Below are 18056 nucleotides of genomic sequence, written 5' to 3'. Positions count from 1 at the left end.
AACAGATACAAATCTGTCGCAGGCGCCTGTTGTTTTTCCATTCTGACCTTTATGATTACATATGCGAAGCGGGCTTATTTTTTTCAACCTCTTCAACCTCCTGATATCAGTCATTGATGCGTTTCATTAGTGCAAAAACAGTACGAAAGAACAAGATTACTTCGTGTTTCCAGTGCACTTGAAAACGTTCACACATTCCGTGAACTTCCCATTCCATCGTCATTTCATTATTACGTGTGTGCGTGAGAGTATGTGTCAAGCAAGAAGACCGCTTCGTTTCATTATTTTATTTTTTATTTATTTGTTTTGTGTTCCACTATTCTTAAACAGGCACGCGCACTCAAAATAAGGTGAGGCGCATGGCACGTGAAATCATAGCGATAGTGCGCCGCTGTGCAGCCTGTACTGTGTCTCCAGCCATAGTCAGAATGTAGTGGTTGTTTGGTTCCCCAAGTTCGCTATCTCCAACGCGTGGGCAGTAGAAGAGAAAGCCGGATACCAACATATAAACAGGAGACATGACCAGTGACTATGTCCATTCCTACCTTTATCGTTGCTCATAAAGCCATATAGGTGTGATTCCAACTGGGACTGCAGCAGACAGGTACAGAATACTGTGCTTTCTCTGTAATACGCCACGCATAGCTACTTGATAGATTTGTATCGCCTAATCCGCATGCTGTAATTGTGCACAATGTTATCATCACCCAAATTGCGAAGAACGAAAAATCAGACACAAGTTGGTCGCTCGGCTTTGCTCAGTTCCGTCTCCCCAATTAGCGTCCCTCATTCTGTAAGCAAGTCCAAATGTATTATCACTTCAAGCCGTTCCCGAAGCGGTCAGCAAAACTGCGAAGCGATCACAAACCAGCCGAGACGATCGGAGCAGTTGAGCCATACACGCCACATCTCGCGCACGCGCCGCCACTAAAAACAATAAAAGCATCGACAAATGTAGGAGCAAACGATACGTGAATCATACCTCAAGGTCAGGCCGCAACCCGCTTGCTCTCGACGGCTCCGCGCTTACTAGGAGGAAACCGTCACTTCCATAAAGGAGAGCAAGGAGCGTGAAAAAAAAGAAAAAGCGAAGCATAAAAAAAATACACCGATTGTACCTTTTTATACACCGATTGTACCTTTTTATACACCGATTGTTTTTTTTTTTATCTACAGCCTTACATCACAAGCCTAGGGGATCCCACTTACTGGTCGTGTGTTCGAAAGAACGATTCTCAAAGGGCCACCAAGGCTATTGCATTTTGTTGAAGCAGCGGTATGCGTATATTCCCCCTCTCTTGATACTGTCACCATTTCATTCCACCCTCTAAAAATCAGAATATTTCCCGAATCATTCAAGCTCCAGAGTTTCAAGTCTGCAAACAGCCACAACAACACATACGGGATGATGATGACTGAGGAAATTCCACACTACAATATTGGACCACTACCCCATGGCTCACAGGGGTTGTTATGAGATCTGTAATGATGATCATAATGAGAATGTGATGCGCAGAGCAGAAACTTGAGTTACGAGCCCAGGGTTGATGTAACACGCTGGACGCATGCACGACGTCATGGCCGACGAAAACAAAGTCCGCCAACTTGGACTGCACATTGCAGAAAACGAAAAGGCGCCAATGAAACGAGAAAAGTTTCGGCGCAATAGCGGCGTCAGGAGAGTTTCTCGTCTGTGCGCCTCACAGACGCAACACGGATCCCATTGAAACATATGGAATTGAGAGCAGCAGTTGTGTGAACAGTCCCATACACATAAATATGCTCGTGCTCGGCACATGAAAACTTGTGTGAAACCAGCCTCGTTGCCACGTTCCCTCCGAGCGAAGGTTTCGGAAAGACCGCCGCGCGAGAGACAGAAGACAATTTCCTCCAAAGCCACTGCCACTGCGATCTGCGACAGCGACACATAGGACATGCGCAAGCGGGATGCTCCGCCCCCAGCGCCGAGGGAAAAAAATATGAAGAAAACAATTTCGCAGCGGTGCTGCCATCCCTCGATGGTAGCGCGCAAACAAGGAGCGGAGAGCACAGCCTTAATTCGCTTGGAAGTTGTGTACATTGACCTCGTGCTGCTGTTGCCTGGGCTAGGAGAGTGCAGCTGAGAAAATGTGGACTTGCATTTGTTGCAATCTGCAGTAACAGAGCGGCCCATGGAACAATTTTGTCGCCCTCATCTTTTGAACCGAACATGCTACTCGCAGGCGTTACTAAAACGTTCCCTCACCTGGTGAACATCGACGGACGTCCAGCGAGGAGCTGGAACGGAATATTCAGCAAGGCTACTTTGCTGGCTTCACGACACAATACCAATACCACAAATCCATCCTCATGCAAACCTCTGTCTGCTAGCGCATGCGCACGCAAAGCGAGCAGACAGCTAGGCCAGAGGAGGCACAGTAAGCCGGTTTCGCCGCCGCAAAAATAATGTCGCCGCTGGCATTTCCCGCCAAATTCCGGCTATTTACTTTCCATTGGCTTCGGTCCCCCACGTGACCTTTCTCGATCATGATTGGCTGAGGCTCATTTAACCGGTGGATTCGCCCGCGTTCGTTTCTCCGAGGCGCCGACGCGCCGACCCGTCTGACCGTTGTGTAGCTCACGTCTGCGTATGTGAGCAGGCGGTGATTTCGTTTCGTGGATTTCGGAGATCTTCGAGCCATGGACGAACGTATGATGCATGTCAGTGATCAGACGTTTAATACTGTCGCCTAACTGTGTGCATGGAGGTACGCTTTGCCCCGTATTACATAAGTTTCTGCCGGTTATCAGTCATGATCTGGCTGATGATTCTTCGTGGCGTTGCTTCTTGCGTTTTGTTCCGCTATTTGAATGTGTCTGATGTTTAATACACTGGTGTGCATGAAAAGGAAAACAGCGTGCATCGCGTACGCAGGGCTCCTCCAATTTTGGCATTAGTCGACATTAGACGCGTAACGCTGGCATGTCTTACATAGCGTATTCAGCCAATTAACGTTGCCTGTGCTCGGGTTTACCATATTATTAACAGGTTCCCTTTTTTTTTTTTTTTTTTCATTCAGACACCGACAGCTGTTCGTGGCCCTGCGATCCGCGAGCATGTGGCCCCTGTCACCAGACAATTCGACAGTTGTGCTGGGATGAAGCGGATGGCTTCTGCGACTCATCACGTGCTATAGATATGTATAATAATACCTACTTTCTCCAAAATGAATAGGTGCCCTTAAGGATTGTATAATATGATAGTCACGCTTTCTGTTGCTCGGCACTATTTATTCTCTATTTATCCTGCAGTATTCTGTAATAATCGTGTAGATTTACTTGCATTCATATGTTGCTTCTTGTGTATATGTTTACCGTGTCAATAAATTTGTACATGTGAATTCCTTCGTCTTCTGGAGTTTCATTTTCTGCTTCCCGATAATATTAGCAGATGACATGGCGAAGCGCTCGGAACAGGGGGGGGGGGGAGAAGATGTGTGAGAGGGTGTGGAGAGGGCACGCAACGCACATGCGCAGTTCGATCAGCCAGCGCGCGCTCTTTGGCGCCGTTTTCTGGCTATTTTGTCGTGATTCGTTACGGATGATCACGTGGTCAAGGGGGGGCGGTGGTTTTCGTGGCGAAACTGTGGAAGCTACAGCTGCACTCCACTGGCTAGGCGGCGGCAAAGAACGACACGTGACGTCTCTGCTGGCGCGTGCGCAGCGCAACTGATTTTCCTCTCCCGAAGGCAAGTATGTAATACGCGCACTTCCGCTCGCTAATCCGGCGAGAACGAAAGTGGCATTGGGTATCTGTGACCACTTTATACGTCACAGAATGTCAAACCTCCCGAACCTGAGTGCGCTAGAACTCCGCATTCTAGAACTATCGCTCGCACAGAACTTCTGTTCGTACGATAGCATGCCGGGAAGTGTGTCCGTCGCAGCAGCAGATTCCCCGCCCGCAGATTTACCGGAGTCACCGCGTCCTCCTCACCTGTAGCTGATCTTGCCGGGCACACGGACTGATTACTGAAATTTACATGTATCAGGGAGAAGCACTTGTGTAAGCCGAAACAAGCGCTGTGTTTCGTCGTGCAGGTATTCAAGTGGGAAATGCAAGCCGATGGATACTGCGGACGAGCGTTTGTGCTGCCGAAAGGTAAATGCGTGTAAAAAGCAGACAGACAATTGCATCACAAATAACGAATATTTCGAAATACTGTGCCTTGACACCGAAGTCCTGCAAGTGTCTTTTAGATACATCCGACAAACGGAAGAGTATGACAACATACACGGCAGCGCCGTGTGGTCTTTGTGGCAAACTGAACAGAAAACGCTTACTTCTGCATTAAATTTCGTTATATCGCCTATCGGCAATTCACAAGATGGATATGAGGTGCTCTGAGAAAGCACCATAGGAAGATTATTCCTGCCTGCGCCGTGTATGCTATTAGGGATGCTTTCCCATCAGATGTCTATATGGGCTTTGTTCCTGCAGACTTGTAGAAATGTATATATATTGATGCCAGCAAATTTTCATTTCTTGCTTGCTGCAAGTTTTTCTCATTGCTTTTTCTTTTCGGACACATAATATTATAATTATTAGTTTGTTCCTGGATGATTAAGCAACTTGGGGCATATCTGTATTTGTAGATTATATTTGTGTATTGTATATAGTATAGGGAGTAAATAAGATAATTTTCATCAGTGTAGTTCAGCTGAACTGGGTTCATAACCTTTTAATACTTGATATTGACCAGGTTTCCAAATGTCAATTAATGTTTGAACCGAGATTGGGATTCAGTACTTAACTCTGTTTCGTTAGAAGGAGTACTTGTAACTGATTCATTATCATGTCACCAACTAACATTTGTAAAGAAAGACTTGAGCCTTGGCTTCAAATATTCACAACCCTTGATCTCGGTTCACAGTTAACCATGCAGCATTGGAGTGAGCAATAGTACTCCGAAATGACTAAAGAATTTATTATGCAGTAACAGGCACTCTCTATCTTTGCAATTCTATTTAACACAAAATATATTGACACTTTTCCCCACACAGTGAAGCCACTCAATAACCAAACTAGCCCGAAGAGTCTCTGTGAATGGGAATGACTGTATCCATGTACTCTATGTACCCATGTACCCATAAGTTCTCTGTTACTGAGATTGCGATGTACTTTTGTGAAGTTGTACTTGAGTGCTTGAAACACGATGATGGTCCAAACCCATGGGGCTGATTAGAAGAGTTCTGCCCGAATGTAGCAAGTAGGTTGAAGAATAAAAAGAAGAAGAAAAAAGCAGCGTGGAACTTTCAGCTACCGAGCATGAAAAGAGGGAACTGTATTGTAGCGATGACTACCTCGGCACTCAGGAACTCGACACCACGGATTTTTCGGCGCCTTATTTTTAACCTGTTTATTTCAGCGTCATCTATCGGATCGAACGTATGTTTGCTTCCTAGTTCTGGCTGTTAGCTATCTATCCGTTGAACCACGTCCCAACGGCCAGAAAACCAGGGACACTGCCCTGTCAGGTATATTGGCCATTGCCACAAAGAGGATCATGAGTCATCCTGAAATTCGGGAATCAGCTATGACGTGCGCCATCCGAAACCCATTAGCAGGTCAGATTATCGAGGGCAGAATACACAAATTTGTCCTGTATTTGTATGAATAGTCTTGGCAATTCTAATATAAAGAAACTGTCATTTTAACGTGTATGATGTGCATAGGATTGACGTGTGGACGGAATGATTCCCGAGCAGAATGGCCAGTACGAAGACGTGAGCTTCTGTGTATCGGGTGCCGTGCTTTCATAGCAAGCACAAGGCAATATCTTTATACATATATCATTTATGATTCGTATATATATAGTTGAAATAAATGGGAGACAGAAGACGAAAGTAGGGGAAGTAACAAAAAAGGAGTTTATTAAAACTTAAAAATTATAAAAGTTAGGGAGGATGTCTACGTTACGGCGGAAGCTCCGCCTTCTTCGGGACGAAAGAGCTAAATGTGGCCACGAGGCTGATAAGTTCCAGCACGTAACACATAAGTTCCAGCCTCAGAACATCAGTTTCTCTCTTGTTCAACAGGTGCCGCTTGCGTCGATTTCCGTCGTATGAATGTGCGTATGAGTGAGCAAAAATGTAAGAGTGAAAGGAGGGTGAGCGAGAGTGAGTGATTGGTTTGTCGTCCCTTCAGATGACGCACCCCGAAAGTCGCTGGAGGGGCGTGTTAGCTTAGCTCAATTGGTAGAGCCCTGGACCGGTAATCCAGAAGATGTAGGTTCGATCCCTACAGCTGGCTAACCTTTTCAGTGACCTTCATCTTTCATCGTTGATTTCTTAGGCATCCTGAGGCTTTGTTTGTGTCTGTCCCTTCTATGTGTTCCAGCCTCAGAACATCAGTTTCTCTCTCGTATTCGTCTACCTTGTTATTATTTGGGCAGAATGAAAGCCCACGGCTAAGAAGTGATAGTTCAGAATCGCTGAGGGGATGGGACGACAAATTAACAACATTTTGAGATGTCGTATTGGTTGTGTTGTCATGAGCGTTAGGATTTAGATTGTTACAGTGTTCGGCTTCACCTTGGGAATCTAACGAGGGAGTAATTATGTTACTTCTACCTGCGAGATTCGCGTTATATTTAGACATAAGGTCAGGAACTATCCGGTCCCTTGTCATTTTTTTACGTTTGTTTGTTTGTTTATTAGTGCTACACAAAATCAGGAACACACTTGAGATAAGGGACCGTGAGGGGAAACCCTATTAACCTGTTTGGTGTCATTCACCGTTTCTTCCAAGTTCTTAGTGAACTGCCAATTCTGACTCATGCGCGCCAGTAAGGGTGACAGTATCTCGGATAGTTTTAGCTTGCTGAGATATTTCTGCAGTTGTTTCCTCACAGTGGGCTATCAGAACTTCTAGAAATGCAGTAGAGGCGTTGCTAAGGGCTTCATTCCACTTCTTTTGAAGGGCGTGGTTCAGGGGGAAGGTTGGCTGCAGCTTAATCGCGAATCCCCTAGGAAATTTGTTATGATCTCTATAGACTTGCAGTGTGGTACGGTGGGAACTGTAACGTATATATTTGTCGCTTAATTGTCGGATTTTGAAAAATGCTTTGGTACTCTGAGTTGGCTCATTTGGATTAGAAAAGGTACGCACACCGGCGGTTAGTCAGTCCTGTTTACGTGCCCTCGATGTCCGTTCGGAGTGTCTTCGTCCCAGCATGGCTGCCTCTTGTGGGGTGGGCCACACTTGATCCGGGATGACCGGGGCGTCAGCTCTGCGTGGTGGAAGTTGTCGAAGCAGGTGGGGGACCAGGTCCTGGAGGTGTTGGCTCATTATCCGCACTCCTTCGAAGTTTGGGTGGAGCCCATCCGCCGCAAGCACCTGGGTTGGACGTCGTCGGTAGAAGCCGTGGTCGAGGTAGAAAAGGTCGCGGGACCTCCTGCATAGCTGGACCAGCTGGCGGTTGAAGGCGTGCGCCCGTGGGTTGCACTGAAACTCCCTACGCCTGTCAATGAAAGGGCGGCGTCTGTTATATGATCGGGGGAGCACAAGGGTACATACCGCCATTTCAATGCCAGTCGAACTTTATCTCCGGCCGCTCCCGGGAACAACGGGAATGCTACCTAATTTACAAATTCCGATCGGCCATTAACGAGGACCCTGGCATGCTGTCAACAATAACACGTTTAACTACCTAGATAAGACCCTGTTGCCTTTTCTCGTTTCAGCCGGATCAAGAACCCTACTGACCCACAAGGACGATGACCTCACTCCTGGACCTGACACAAAAGCACTCTGGAATTCTCCCCATTGACAACCGCCAGGTGGCGGGAATTTCCCCCAACCGTACATGACGTCATTGTCAAGCCCATTATCAGCCTCGTGGCCACATTTAGTTATTTCGTCCCGAAGAAGGCGGAGCTTCCGCCGTAACGTAGACATCGGTCCTAACTTTCATAACTTTTAAGTTTTAATAAACCCTTTTTTGTTACTTCCCCTACTTTCGTCTCCTGTTTCCCATTTATCTCAAGGTTCACTATAACTACGTAGCCTTCCGACCCAACTCCAACTTTTCAAGATATATATATATCTATATATATATATATATATATATATACTCATGGAACGATGCGGCAGCACCAGAGGACACGTGTTTCGCCGTGTTTGCGGCTCGTCGGCCCTGGGTAGCTGCTCATCGTTCCGAATTGGCAAACCAGGGGTCACTCAGCGAGCGATATACACCTGGGAGGGTGACTGAGCACTCCTCAATGCCACAGTGCAAGCCAGTGAATTGTAATGCAGAAAAAAAAGCCATTAAAGAAACAAATAAATGATACTAGACGTGTTTGAAATTCAAACTTACAGATTAACATGGCTTCTATGGCTGCACGCAGAGAAACAGATACTCATGGAACGATGCGGCAGCACCAGAGGACACGTGTTTCGCCGTGTATGCGGCTCGTCGGCCCTGGGTAGCTGCTCATCGTTCCGAATTGGCAAACCAGGGGTCACTCAGCGAGCGATATACACTTGGGAGGGTGACTGAGCACTCCTCAATGCCACAGTGCAAGCCAGTGAATTGTAATGCAGAAAAAAAGCCATTAAAGAAACAAATAAATGATACTAGACGTGTTTGAAATTCAAACTCACAGATTAACATGGCTTCTATGGCTGCACGCAGAGAAACAGATACTCATGGAACGATGCGGCAGCGCCAGAGGACACGTGTTTCGCCGTGTTTGCGGCTCGTCGGGTCGGCTCTGGGTAGCTGCTCATCGTTCCGAATTGGCAAACCAGGGGTCACTCAGCCAGCGATATACACCTGGGAGGGTGACTGTGGACTGACTGAGGTGTATATCGCTCGCTGAGTGACCCCTGGTTTGCCAATTCGGAACGATGAGCAGCTACCCAGGGCCGACGAGCCGCATACACGGCGAAACACGTGTCCTCTGGTGCTGCCGCATCGTTCCATGAGTATCTGTTTCTCTGCGTGCAGCCATAGAAGCCATGTTAATCTGTAAGTTTGAATTTCAAACACGTATACAGTCGACCCCCGTTTATCCGGACTTCATTTATCCGGATCCCGCGGTATCCGGACAAAAGGCACGGGAACGGATTTTCCTCCATGTGTTTTGTTCTCGTTTATCCGGACTTCAGCTTCCGAACTCGGACAAGAATTCCAGGGAACGAGAGTCAAAAATTGCTGTAATCCAGCTTTAGTTATCCGGACTTCCGTGAGTAAGAGGAGACGCTAACCCCGCTTCGTCACCCTTTTCGCTGTGTTGGGGTTATTCCCGTCACACGTCAGGGACCTAGATTCCTCCATAGGGGAGACAACCCTGCACGATGACCCCCCTTTTCTATTTGTGTGCGTTGGGTCACGTTGACCAGTCGAGTCATTTGGAAATATCTCGAGCAACTGTCCGGTTCTAGAGGGGAAAACTCCAACCTGAGGGCCTGCTGCTTACGGCCCGTTGGCCGATGAAGACATTCCCCTAGCTGAGCTGCGATCCCTGATGCAGAGGCTCACTGCGACTGCCGTAGATGATGCTGCCGTTTCTGACTGCGTTGACGTTGATAAGGATTATGACGCGTGTGCAGCTATGACTGATGACTGTGTGATTGCTGCTGTTGCCTCCGATGATGTGCAGCAAGACGGTGCCGATGACGCCAGTGAGAAACAAGGCTCCGACATTGACACTTTGCGTCCGCACTGACATTCTTCGAGCAGCGCAACAGCGTGGCTCAACTCTATGCAATTAGCAAAAGTTTGCAGGAATCGAGTGCCTACACTACTATGTAACAGCTGTCATTGACGAGATTTCTGTGTTTTAATAAAACCTTGCTCTGTAGGACGTTTCTATTCGGTCGTTTCATTTATCCGGATGCCCCGGTATCCGGACGATTTCGCCGGGAACGGCACCGTCCGGATAAACGGGGTTCGACTGTAGTATCATTTATTTGTTTCTTTAATGGCTTTTTTTCTGCATTATATATATATATATATATGCCTCACGTGCAGCCATGGAGCATTTGCTCATTTTTGTATTTGTAATCTGTACTTACTGGCTTTGCACTGCGGCCTCCAGAGGTATTGCTAACACCCTGGAACATTGATGTCTTGCAGAGACACAGTGTTTGTGCCGACCCAAGAGCGTGTCACATCCCTACGCTGTGCCGATGAGAGCCAAGAAGCTCGAAACGGCCGTCCACAGCTGGGATTGTGGCACGCCTGAACTGTAAACATATGCCTCACGTGCAGCCATGGAGCATTTGCTCATTTTTGTATTTGTAATCTGTACTTACTGGCTTTGCACTGCGGCCTCCAGAGGTATTGCTAACACCCTGGAACATTGATGTCTTGCAGAGACACAGTGTTTGTGCCGACCGAAGAGCGTGTCACATCCCTACGCTGTGCCGATGAGAGCCAGGAAGCTCGAAACGGCCGTCCACAGCTGGGATTGTGGCACGCCTGAACTGTAAACATATGCCTCACGTGCAGCCATGGAGCATTTGCTCATTTTTGTATTTGTAATCTGTACTTACTGGCTTTGCACTGCGGCCTCCAGAGGTATTGCTAACACCCTGGAACATTGATGTCTTGCAGAGACACAGTGTTTGTGCCGACCCAAGAGCGTGTCACATCCCTACGCTGTGCCGATGAGAGCCAGGAAGCTCGAAACGGCCGTCCACAGCTGGGATTGTGGCACGCCTGAACTATAAACATATGCCTCACGTGCAGCCATGGAGCATTTGCTCATTTTTGTATTTGTAATCTGTACTTACTGGCTTTGCACTGCGGCCTCCAGAGGTATTGCTAACACCCTGGAACATTGATGTCTTGCAGAGACACAGTGTTTGTGCCGACCCAAGAGCGTGTCACATCCCTACGCTGTGCCGATGAGAGCCAAGAAGCTCGAAACGGCCGTCCACAGCTGGGATTGTGGCACGCCTGAACTGTAAACATATGCCTCACGTGCTGCCATGGAGCATTTGCTCATTTTTGTATTTGTAATCTGTACTTACTGGCTTTGCACTGCGGCCTCCAGAGGTATTGCTAACACCCTGGAACATTGATGTCTTGCAGAGACACAGTGTTTGTGCCGACCCAAGAGCGTGTCACATCCCTACGCTGTGCCGATGAGAGCCAGGAAGCTCGAAACGGCCGTCCACAGCTGGGATTGTGGCACGCCTGAACTGTAAACATATGCCTCACGTGCAGCCATGGAGCATTTGCTCATTTTTGTATTTGTAATCTGTACTTACTGGCTTTGCACTGCGGCCTCCAGAGGTATTACTAACACCCTGGAACATTGATGTCTTGCAGAGACACAGTGTTTGTGCCGACCCAAGAGCGTGTCACATCCCTACGCTGTGCCGATGAGAGCCAAGAAGCTCGAAACGGCCGTCCACAGCTGGGATTGTGGCACGCCTGAACTGTAAACATATGCCTCACGTGCAGCCATGGAGCATTTGCTCATTTTTGTATTTGTAATCTGTACTTACTGGCTTTGCACTGCGGCCTCCAGAGGTATTGCTAACACCCTGGAACATTGATGTCTTGCAGAGACACAGTGTTTGTGCCGACCCAAGAGCGTGTCACATCCCTACGCTGTGCCGATGAGAGCCAAGAAGCTCGAAACGGCCGTCCACAGCTGGGATTGTGGCACGCCTGAACTGTAAACATATGCCTCACGTGCAGCCATGGAGCATTTGCTCATTTTTGTATTTGTAATCTGTACTTACTGGCTTTGCACTGCGGCCTCCAGAGGTATTGCTAACACCCTGGAACATTGATGTCTTGCAGAGACACAGTGTTTGTGCCGACCGAAGAGCGTGTCACATCCCTACGCTGTGCCGATGAGAGCCAGGAAGCTCGAAGCGGCCGTCCACAGCTGGGATTGTGGCACGCCTGAACTGTAAACATATGCCTCACGTGCAGCCATGGAGCATTTGCTCATTTTTGTATTTGTAATCTGTACTTACTGGCTTTGCACTGCGGCCTCCAGAGGTATTGCTAACACCCTGGAACATTGATGTCTTGCTGAGACACAGTGTTTGTGCCGACCCAAGAGCGTGTCACATCCCTACGCTGTGCCGATGAGAGCCAAGAAGCTCGAAACGGCCGTCCACAGCTGGGATTGTGGCACGCCTGAACTGTAAACATATATATATATATATATATATATATATATATATATATATATATATATATAGATAGGGGAGAAAAGACACCAGAGACTGAAGTAGGGAGTAGGGGAAGTTATTTATTAAGCTGGCATTTAAACTAAGGGTCTGGGGAAGTCTACGTTTCGGCGGAAGCTCCGCCTTCTTCGGGACTGAGACGAAAATCTATGTACAAGGTCTTTTAAGAGGTTACAAAAGTGTCGTCACAGTTGGTACAATTCCACTGCGAGGCATCGTCAGTGAGTCATGTTCTGGAAGATTCCGGAAGGTTCCTGGGTCATCGGCCGGGGAGATTACGTGTCAGAGTCTTGGGTCGCGCTCGTTGAAAACCTGTTGTCCGGGGTGTTCTTAGAGTCATTGTGTCCAGCTGTAAAGAAAAGAAGAAAAGAGGCAGCGGGCACTCCGAGGACATACAGAAAAAAAGTTATCCGGATATGCTTCTTACAGTTGATAGCACTCCTTTATCCTCATTTATTAGAGATTGGAATTTGTAGATCAAGTACGATTCGCGTTGCTCTCTGCAGCGATCGGATGTGAAATTTGACTCTAAAATAAAAAGTGCGACGTTATTAATGGAATGACCGGGTCGACTAAAATGGCGAGAAACCGGGAGGCTACCTTTTTTCGAAACATCTGATCGGTGGTTATTGAATCGAATCCTAAATGAATTTTTACTTTGACCTACATATTGCGCGGAGCACGTTGTACATTGAATGATATAAATAATGTTACTGGAGTTACAGTCAAAGTCGCCATTGATTTTAAGGGAGAAGTCGGAGTTTGTACTCTTGACCGCTGCCGTGCTTTGCATTGATTTGCATATTTGGCATCTTTTACCATTGCATGGATGGCATCCCGCCGTAGGTGTTAATGGTTTGGGAACTTTGGAGTTGACTAGTCTATCTTGGAGGTTGCGGGCACGTCTGTAGGTAACTCGTGGCTTCTCGGCAAATATTTGTCGTGTCCGTTCAGATTGCAGAAGGATGCTATGGTGGCGGTGGAGGATACTGTTAATATTACCCGCGCCTGCACCAAAGGTAAGAACAAGGTTTACGCGGTCGCCCTTGGGTTCGTCGTTGCGTTTACCGAATAAGTTCCTCCGGTCTGTTTGTCGTGCTTTGGACAGGGCATCTCTTACTAGACTGGGTGGAAAATTACGATTAACGAAGGTCTGCTCTAATTCCGCGAGGTTTTTGTTTAGAACATCGTCGTCCGAGCAGATCCTCCTGTATCGGAGTGCCTGGCTATAAGGAATGGCGAGTTTAGTATGGCGCGGGTGGCAACTGTTAAAGGAAAGGTACTGCTGAGCATCAGTTGGCTTTCGGTACAGGTCAGTGGAAAAGCCCTTCTCGGTTAAGGTTACTTTTACATCTAGGAAATTAACAGTCGTTGCCGAGAAGGAGTGGGTGAACTTCATGGCGGGGTGTACCAGGTTGAAATCGCGAATGAATCCTGTGAGATCTTCTTCGGAGTGTGGCCAAACCATGAATATGTCGTCCAAGAAGCGTTTGTATAGACTAGGTTTTTTGTCGCGCACGGCTAGAAATTTTTCCTCTAGTGCACCCATGAAAATATTTGCGTACGTTGGTGCCATCTTGGTTCCCATAGCTGTGCCATTTATTTGTAGATAGCGGCGGCCGTCAAATTCGAAGTTATTATTTTTGAGGATCAAGTTGAGTAGAGTTGGTAATACAGATGGGTCAACCGCGCGATCGGAGTACTTCAGATACGCCGCCTTCGCTGCTAGCACGCCATCCTCATGTGGGATGTTAGTGTAAAGGGAGGTAACGTCTAGCGTTACAAGCAAGCTTGCATTGGGTGGTTCACATTTGCTAAGTATTTCGAGGAAATGGTTGGTGTCCTTAATATATGAGGGTAATCGGGGAGGTATATCTTTAAGGAGGTGGTCAACGAAGCTAGAAATTTTCTCCGTGGCGGTGCCGATTGAGGAAACTATAGGTCGCCCTGGGTTTCCTGGTTTATGGATTTTCGGTAACATGTAGAACCTGCCTGGTTTAGGGTTTTGGGGGGCTAGAAATTCATATAGGCAGGAGTCGATTATTTCACGCGCTTTTAGGGATTTTAGGGTTTTGGTGATTTCGGCAGCTATCTTATCTGTTGGATCACTGTCAAGCGGCTCATAGAACGTGTTACAGCCCAGTTGTCGGAACCCCTCGTTAAGGTAGTCCTGTTTGTCCATCACTACGATTGCCCCTCCCTTGTCTGCCCTTTTGATAATGATATCGCCACAGTTCTGTAAGTCGGAGAGGCTGCGCTGCTCAGCTGCTGTTAAATTTGGTTTAGTTTTGCGGTTAGATGGATTGTTGTGTGCGTCAAGTACATCCCTTTGAACAGCCTTGATGTACATATCCAGGGCTTTGTCGCGGTTGGCATCGGGTGTGAAATCAGAAGTTGGTTTAAAGGGATTCGGATTGGAGTTAGGTTTGTCGAAAAAATATTCTTTTAGGCGCATACGTCTTGCGAAATTGTCCAAATCAAGATGGAGTTGATATTCATTTAGTTTAGCGTTGTTGGGGCAGAATGACAGACCCCGATTCAGAAGTGAGAATTCTGAGTCGGTGAGGGTGCGGGATGACAAGTTCACAACGTTTTGTGATACAGTTACACGTTGTTGGACGGAAGAGGCCGCACCGTCCAATTCACCATCATGATCACGTTGAAGTTGGGGCAGTAATAATTGAGTAGAGGTGACCGGGTGTTTATTTACCGAGATACTTTCTGGAGGCGTTTCATTATTATCAGCTAAAATAGGTGAGCATACTCCGTCCCTGGCAAGCTTTTTGTGTTTAGTTCTCGATACGAGCTGTTCACGGGACCTGCAAAATTTTGACAATTCTTCTTGATGGGCGTCGGATAATGTCGTCGTATCGTGGATGATTTTCGCTTCTCGAGAAAGTTCGTTAATAGAGTCATCGCAATGAGAGATTAGTACATCTATTAACGCAGTAGATATATATGTATATATATATATATATATATAATTGAAGGAATGCGGTTGACCACGAAAAATGAAGATATTCAATAAGAATCAGAAGTGGAGACGGTGCTTGTACAGGAAAAAATATAAAAGGGGGACTTTATTGAAAACTAAGAGGGGGTATTCGACGTTTCGACAGCGGCGCTGTCTTCAACACGAATGGGGTATTATGGTAACGCACGACAATTCCAAAGGATAAGAGGGGAGTATGTACAAACGTTGTACATACTGAATCCTCAATAAAAGTCCTGAAACACGCACGTGCGCTAAAATATCCATCCCCAAATTTCGGTATGCAAATGAGCAAAAACCGAAACCGGCACGATCGGGAACGCGGGGAGTACAGCGCTTATTTCACGTCAGAGGGCCACGTGATTTGGAGCGGTGGAGATAATTGGAGTGGGTGCCGCTCAGCTGGGCAGATAACCCGCTCTCCGGCCCAGATAAGGCTCCGTCGGCCTGGGTGATGCGCTCATAGGCGCGCTTTTGCAGTTTTTGCTCTATTGCATACCGAAATTCGGGGTATGGATATTTTAGCGCACGTGCGTGTTTCAGAATTTTTTAAACGTGGAATGGTGTTCAACGAGGATAGTCTCTCAATCTGCTATCTTGCTTTTGCACGAAATTCCCTAATACAAAAGTTAATTAATGAATTTCAGGTAATTAGTCATCTTCATCTGGTAGTTACATGCTCTTTTCCAGACGATGTCCGCCTGGCCGTAGAACTCAACTGCAAAAACATCTATGCTGCTCTCACAGCTTTTTTATAAAAATTTTGGTCAGTCTTACGTGACGCACCCTGTGTATATATATATATATATATATATATATATATGTATATACAGTCGGACCTCGTTTTATGAACCCTCGATATATGAATTCCCTCAACTTACGAACGGCACCACAGGGAACCAAACTTTTCCCATGTATTTTGACCTCGTTTTACGAACCCTCGATATCCGAACTGTGAACGGATTATTAGGGAACGGACCCAAAGTAACCAAGCCATTCTGACCTCGATATACGAACGGGCGTTATGAACGTACAGAGGACAGGCCAATGGACCGGAGGATAATGAAAGTTCCTCAGTACATGCTGCCAAGGTCAAACATACAATGTCCCAACGTCGCTACGTTCCACAAACATGATTCACCATTTCCTGAAAGAATAATTCGGGCGTTTACAGCCGAACGGTTGTGAGTTTGGACTAGGTCTCCGAGATGGAAACATCTTGCCGTTCCAAGAAAAGGCGTTCAGTCCTGACAGCCGGTGACAACCGCAATATTTGCCGTTGGAAACAATCTCATCCGCGCGCGATACGGTACTTTGAGGACGGGGTGGATGAATCAAGTGTCAGACTTCTGTCATCTCTTCTAAACAGGATAGACCCTGCAGAAAGTATGGTGCAAAGCACAATTACGCAACATTTTCAAAAATAAAACTTATTCAAATCAATTTCCCGTGTTTTTGTGACGTATTTGTGCACTGCAGTCCTCGGACCTCGATTTACGAATACCCCGATTTACGAACGATTTTCTGAGAAACAAAGGGTGTTCGTAAAGCGAGGTTTGACTGTATGTTTACAATGTGATCGTGCACTCCAAGCCGAGGACAGCTGTTTCGCTCTTCTTGGAGCGCGTCAGCCCGGCGCATGAAAGTGACGCGATCTTGGGTCCTCGCTAACAGTGCGTCTCGGCGGGACGTCATTGTTCCCCAAGTAGAGCGAAACAGCTGTCCTCGGCTGGGAGTGCACGATCAAATTGTAAACATATGCTCAGCGTGCAGCAACAGAGTTATCTGCTACAATCCCAGTGAACTTTAAAATGTTATATCTTGTGATTATGACATTGGTGCCAGCGATTACGAGTGCCTCGGTCTATTTTAAAGGGACCTGCCGCCACCTTTTCGAAATTTTGTAGCCACCTCTGCTACAATCTCAGTGAACTTTAAAATGTTTTATCTTGTGATTACGACATTGTCCTCGGCTGGCAGTGCACGATCAAATTGTAAACATATGCTCAGCGTGCAGCCACAGAGCTTCGGCTATTTTTCCTTTGTATGTATATATATATATATATATATATATATATATATATATATATTTGTAATTCAAACGTCGCCGTGCCAGTACTGGACAGCTGTTTCGGCCTTGTTGGGCCATCATCAGCAGTACGCAGGCAGGCAACGTTTGAGTGGATGGCGTCAGAAGGTCACGTGGCACGTGATGCCTCCCGTCAGGGTGTCCTAAGACACCTCTGAAAGCCCAGTGCAAAGCCAGTCAAGTGTATAAGGAGAAAAAAATTTAGCAGGAGCTCTTTGGCTGCACGTATAGCATATGTTTGTAATTCAAACGTCGCCGTGCCAGTACTGGACAGCTGTTTCGGCCTTGTTGGGCCATCATCAGCAGTACGCAGGCAGGCAACGTTTGAGTGGATGGCGTCAGAAGGTCACGTGGCACGTGATGCCTCCCGTCAGGGTGTCCTAAGACACCTCTGAAAGCCCAGTGCAAAGCCAGTCAAGTGTATAAGGAGAAAAAAATTTAGCAGGAGCTCTTTGGCTGCACGTATAGCATATGTTTGTAATTCAAACGTCGCCGTGCCAGTACTGGACAGCTGTTTCGGCCTTGTTGGGCCATCATCAGCAGTACGCAGGCAGGCAACGTTTGAGTGGTGGTGGTGGTAGTGACGTTTATTAAGAAAAGAAATGTGGTCTGCCTGCTCAGAATAATGGCGGCAAGTTACATTTCCAAGGGAGGGGAGTAAGGGAGGAAAAGAATAAGCAAAAAAGTTAAGAAAGAAAGGAAAGAGGAAAAAGAGGGGTTAGGGGGATGAAATTACAAAACTGACGAAAGTCCGGTGTCTTCTAGGAAGCTGA

General features: G+C 46.9%; 1 non-coding gene across 1 annotated transcript; it reads left to right on the top strand.

Annotated features, from left to right (window-relative positions):
- Nucleotides 1–6219: 6219 nt before the first annotated feature.
- Trnat-ggu (transfer RNA threonine (anticodon GGU)) lies at nucleotides 6220–6292 on the top strand. The gene has a single exon. It is a non-coding gene; the product is annotated as a tRNA-Thr (tRNA).
- The last annotated feature ends 11764 nt before the right edge of the window (nucleotides 6293–18056 follow it).

The sequence above is a fragment of the Ornithodoros turicata genome, chromosome 5 (assembly GCF_037126465.1).
Source record: "Ornithodoros turicata isolate Travis chromosome 5, ASM3712646v1, whole genome shotgun sequence".
NCBI classification, from domain to species: Eukaryota; Metazoa; Arthropoda; class Arachnida; order Ixodida; family Argasidae; genus Ornithodoros; species Ornithodoros turicata.
Note: the sequence above shows the minus strand (reverse complement) of the source record. Positions and strands in the feature narration are given on the sequence as shown.